We start from the raw sequence: 5,661 nt of genomic DNA on the forward strand, positions 1-5,661 counted from the left end.
CCCTTTACGATGCCGTCTTTGCCTTGTCTCTGTCCCCCAGATTCTAATGATCTTAGTGATGCTTTACCAGTCTACAAAATTAGCAACCCACTGGCCTGCTTCTCAGGTGCAATGTATGAGAGAATCAACTGTGAAAAGCAAGAGAAATATATTCATTTTGATGCTGACCAGGCCCTTAGTTTTGGTTTCATTTTGGCTTATGTTTTATTTTAGTTACATTACCAAAACTTTTAAGGAATGCAGACTTTTACCTTTTAACTTCCAAACTCAAAGTATCAGTACCAGGAATGGTTTCAGTAGACTTCCACAGTTTGTGGAGGATATCATGAAAAATAGTTTGCTTAAGTTTGCAAAAGCTTTGAGGACAGGACTGAGGATAGAACGATGATATTTGTTCAATCTTTTCATATATCCTCTGTTGCAACCACACGAGGGCCCAGAAGCAGTATTGTGAACGGTCGACTTATTGGCATCGAGGGCAGCGATATGAAACAGTCAAGGTCTGCTCACTTTCTCCGGCATGAAGTCCAAACAGAGATCTGACTATGTTTATCCGAAATGTTTTCCTAAGTGATTCATTGCTTTGAGTTTGTAAAGAACTGGGGTTTGGTGTGGAGGGTGTAAGTATTTAGGGGGGATGGAATATCAACCACATGGAAGAAAAGCAGAGAATTTTGCTAAGCACTACAAACCATCACAAGCAATATGAATTTTGTCTTTCGATTGCACCGTGGGTTCAAGCCTTACAAAATACAAACGTCCTCCGATGTACCGTGATTAGCTTACCATGTCTGTCTTCTGCACAGCCCCTTGGAGTCTGCTGGCTCTCAGCCTTGACATCCCGAGTCTGAGACTTTTCCATCACACCAATTTAGTACTACTGAGTCTTCTGCTACCGTGTGTTGGTGTCACCACATTTACCACTGAACTCCATTAAAAGTCACCGCATTCAGGTGGAGAAAACGTAGTTTCCAGTTCTGGCCCTGTCTTTTCCTTAAGTCGACACTTTGGACAAGTACCTTAACTTCTCTGTAGGGAGTAACATATAAGGAATAGGGAGTAACATATAAGGAATAGGTGAGGTTCCAAGGAGACCATGTGAAAAGCCCTTTGGAAATGCAAAGTGCTGTCTGCTCACCACCCTCTTACACCTCCACCCGTCTCCAGCCACTCAACAGCCTTGGGGGAGCTTGTCTGTGGCAAAGCTAAATACCACATTCTCCACGTGGCCTGACCTCCAGGCAACAATTAAGATTTGTTGAGCTTTTTCATCATATTCTTCTTCTTTTCCAGAATCTTGGATTTCAGCAGAAAATGCCTTGACTAAGACTTTAGCTGACAAGCTGGAAATCTGAGAAGGAAAGATTATGTGAAAAAACCTAATGAAAACATACACATTTCTTCAAGGTGAATTAGAACAATTTATGCTTCCAAAGCTTCTATGGGTTCTTTTCTTTCCTTTATTATCCTTTATCTTTTTTCAAAAAAAAGTCTTTAAAATATTTAAAATATCTTCTATATAAGAAATTATAATGAATAAACATATAGAAAATAAAAATATAAACATCCATGAAACCACCATCCAGCTTAATAAAAAGAATGTCACCAGTGTACTGTCACTGGTGTATTAGAAGCGCCACAACCCCCCCGTTCCCCGCCCCCCATCCCTCCCAGAATGCTTCTTCCTAATCATAACTACTTGCTTTCCTTTCTCTCTTAGGGTTAACCACTATCCTAAATGTTCTGGTAATTGCTATCTTGGTCTGCTTTATAGTTTTACTACCCAACTATGCATCTCCAAATTAAATAATTTAGTGCTGACAATTCTTTTCAGGATTTTCTATAAAGGGAATCATAGCATGCATACATTCCTCTTGTCTTTTTTTTTTTTTTTTTGATTCAACATTATGTTTTAAAAAGTCATTCAGATTTATTCTTCCCTTTCCTGTTAGGTATGAGCAAGGGGAGGCAAGGCGAGGAGTGTGGATGCCAAATTTCCCGTTTTCTTTGTGCTGACAGCGCTACTGCAAAGATCATCAATGTTCCTAAAACCCAAAGGATTTTCTGTAAGAAGTGAGGAAAACATCAGCCTCACAAAGTGACCTAGTATGGGAAGGGCAAGGATTCACTGTATGCCCAGGGAAGGAGGCGCTGTGATCAGAAGCAGTGTGGCCAGGAGGAGCCAATTTTCCTGAGGAAGGCTGAAACCACAAAGAAGATTGTGCTGAGGCTTGAGTGTGTTGAATCTACCTTCGGGCCCAAGAGGATGCCGGCCGTTAAGAGATGTAAGCATTTTGAACCGGGAGGTTATAAGAAGAAAAAGGGTCAAGTGATCCGGTTCTAAGCTTTGGGATTCTTTTCTGCTTTTGAGAGGAAGATGTTGACACTGTAGAAACATTATGTGTATGAAAATAAATACAGTGATATTTTTACTAAAAAATAAAAGTCATTCAGTTAGTTGCAGGTAGCTGTGGTTTATCAATGAACGTCCGCTGTTGAATAACATTCCACTTCTAAGTATACTGTACATTTCACGTATCGATATGCTGTTGATGGACATTTGGATTCTTTCCAGTTTGTGCCTACTAGGAACAATGATGTTTCTAGAAGTTCCTGCACTTGTCTTCATGTGCAACAGTCTCTCTCCTTTGCAGTGGCCATGCTCAGTGAAAGGTTGTGCACATCTTCAGCTTTACAAGATAAAGTCATACTATCTTCCAAAATAATAGTACTAATTGGCAATCTTACCAACTTTTGTCTTTTCTCTACATACGATTACTTGGACTTTTGCTTTTTTTTTTTTAATGCTTATTTAATTATTTTGAGAGAGAGAGAGAGGAAGAGAGAGAAAGAGTCCCAAGCAGGCCCGCACTGCCAGCACAGAGCGTGATGTGGGTCTTGAACTCACAAACCCTGAAATCGTGACCTGAGCTGAAATCAAGAATTAGATGCTTAACTGACTGAACCACGCAGGCGCCCCTGGACTTTTGCTTTTACCTTAGGCTAGACTTAGAAAGCATTCCTGACTATGATATCAGTGCCTTGTTTCTCTGACCTGGCTTTGGGTTATGGTCTAAATGAAATATTGTTGGTGATCTGGATGGGTTTATGGGATTGGTCAATGCCTTACTTTCTTAGGGCCACCATAACACATTACTACAGACTGGGTGGCTGAGAACATCAGTAATTTATTCTCTCATGGTCCTGGAGGTTATAAGTCCCAAACCAATGTGTCAGCAGGGCCATGCTCTGAAGACTCTAGGGGCTGACTGATTTTTTTCCTTGCTTCCTCTTAGTCTGCTGCTGTCTCCTGGCAGTCCTCAGGTGGCCATGGCTTGTAGTGCCACCATTCCAGTCTCTGCCCCTCTCTTCACATGGCTCCTTTTCTATTTCCTCTCCTCTTATAAAGGTACCAGTCATTGGGGCATCTGGGTGGCTCAGTCAGTTAAACATCCGACTCTTGATTTCGGCTCAGATGACAATCTCACTGTTCATGAGTTTGAGCCCCGCATCAGACTCTGCACTGTAAGTTGCAGACCCTGCTCAGGATTCTCTCTCTCTCTGCTCCTCCTTGCTCACACACTAGGTCTCTCTTTCTCTTTCTTTCTCTCTCAAAATAAGTAAATAGATAAAAAAAAAACTTTAAAAAATTCTATCTTATAAAAAATAAAGATACCAGTCATTGTATACAAGTCTCACTCTAAATCTAGGATGATTTTGTCTCAAGATCCTTAACTAATTACATCTGCAAAAACCCAATTTCCACATAAAGTCACATTCCCAGATACCGGGGATAAGGACTTCAACATATCTTTTTGGAGGACACAGTTTGAACCACTATGGCCCGTACTGAGGGAGGGGAAGAAGAGGAGGGGGAAATTATCAGTTTATGAAACAATTACCATACATACTATATAATTTCTGATGGCTTAAGATGTTAACATTTCCCACAGGAGAATGGCTAAAGGTTGCCCACTCAAAACAACATACCTGCTTTAAAACAAATCATCCTTTGATCCTATTAGGTTGCTTAACAGACAAGCAAATAGTTGAGAGAAACAGGTCTGGGTCCTGCGGAGCCCTACCTATGATACGTGAGCCCCATCTTTGCACCTGAGTCTTTATTGAACCTCATGATCCAGACAACAGAGGGAGAATTCAGAAGTGGTCGAGAAAGGAGCCATTTCCCCAAAAGACACTGACTTTGTATGAGTTGAATTCCTAGTTTTTAGGAATTCAAAACTCATCTTGTCTACATAAGATTTTCCTTTCACTAAAAGTCTTGGTCTGCAATCATTTATGATTTGGCAGGGCTAATCTTACTGTCAGAGAAAAGGGCATCTCATGGTTTTAAGAGCTGAGCCAAAACCTCCACTTACCAAACCCAACTGTGGCCTTGAACCCAACTGTGCCCTTCTGCAGTCACAATGCAATATTATTACATCACAGTAAAGAGTTCTCAACTGTGGGTTCCACTAATGAGCATGAGAGCACCCTGTTGAAATTCAAAGGTGTCGGGAAGCCTGGGTGGCTCAGTTGGTTAAGCATCCAACTTCAGCTCAGGTCATGATCTCATGGTTTGTGGGTTCGAGCCCCGTGTTGGGCTCTGCACTGACAGCTCAGAGCCTGGAGCCTGCTTCGGATTCTGTGTCTCCCTATCTCTGCTCCTCCCCTGCCTCAAAAATAAATTAACATTAAAAAATTAGAAAAGAAAAAAGAAATTCAAAAGTCTCAAATGCAGGGAGTGAAGAAGGCATTAAACAATTTTCAGACATCACTCCTTGAAACATTAGGTTAGCAGATAATATCTAAAATTTACTTCGCAGTGTTCTAAGGTATTAACCTCAGACCCCATCACTTTATTGGGGATAGGGAGCATAGGGAGGAGTTAAGAAAGAATTGGATCGGGGCGCCTGGGTGGCGCAGTCGGTTAAGCATCTGACTTCAGCCAGGTCACGATCTCGTGGTCCTTGAGTTCGAGCCCCGCGTCAGGCTCTGGGCTGATGGCTCAGAGCCTGGAGCCTGTTTCCGATTCTGTGTCTCCCTCTCTCTCTGCCCCTCCCCCGTTCATGCTCTGTCTCTCTCTGTCCCAAAAATAAATAAATGTTGAAAAAAAAAAAAAAAGAAAGAATTGGATCAAAGGATACAACTTGATCAGATAACATTTTTCATTAGGGACACCAGAACCTTTGAAGACATCAGAGTCAGAGCTGATAAGTTGCCATCTCTTACAATTAGATCCTAGGGTATCATTCTTTCCCATGTCTTTCTTCCTGATATTCACTAGCTAGCTCTAAATCTTGGCTCCCATCCTTTATTCCAACTCTAGTGTCTTTTTCTCTAAATCCTCGGTGACTCTCTCCCAAACAACAGGTAAATGACTGAAAAACAACAAAATTGTGTTGCAGTATAATCTGTGGACAATAAACTGCATACATTTAATAATTACAATTACTTGTGTTTGGGTATCCATAGACATCCAAGAAATATCACTACAGTTGAGACATGGAACATTTCTGTCACCCCTCTGCCCCCAAATTTCATTTCAACCCTTTAAAAATCCATTCTACTCATTACCTTTGTCACCAGGCAACCACTGGTCCAATTTCTATCATTATAAATTAGTTTGCATTTTCTCAATTTTATACAAATAAAAAATGA

At 41.1% G+C, this 5,661-nt stretch overlaps 1 pseudogene; it reads left to right on the plus strand.

Annotated features, from left to right (window-relative positions):
- Nucleotides 1-384: 384 nt before the first annotated feature.
- Nucleotides 385-2,344, plus strand: LOC125171635 (60S ribosomal protein L36a-like; annotated as a pseudogene).
- Nucleotides 2,345-5,661: the final 3,317 nt, after the last annotated feature.

The sequence above is a fragment of the Prionailurus viverrinus genome, chromosome C1 (assembly GCF_022837055.1).
Source record: "Prionailurus viverrinus isolate Anna chromosome C1, UM_Priviv_1.0, whole genome shotgun sequence".
Lineage (NCBI taxonomy): Eukaryota > Metazoa > Chordata > Mammalia > Carnivora > Felidae > Prionailurus > Prionailurus viverrinus.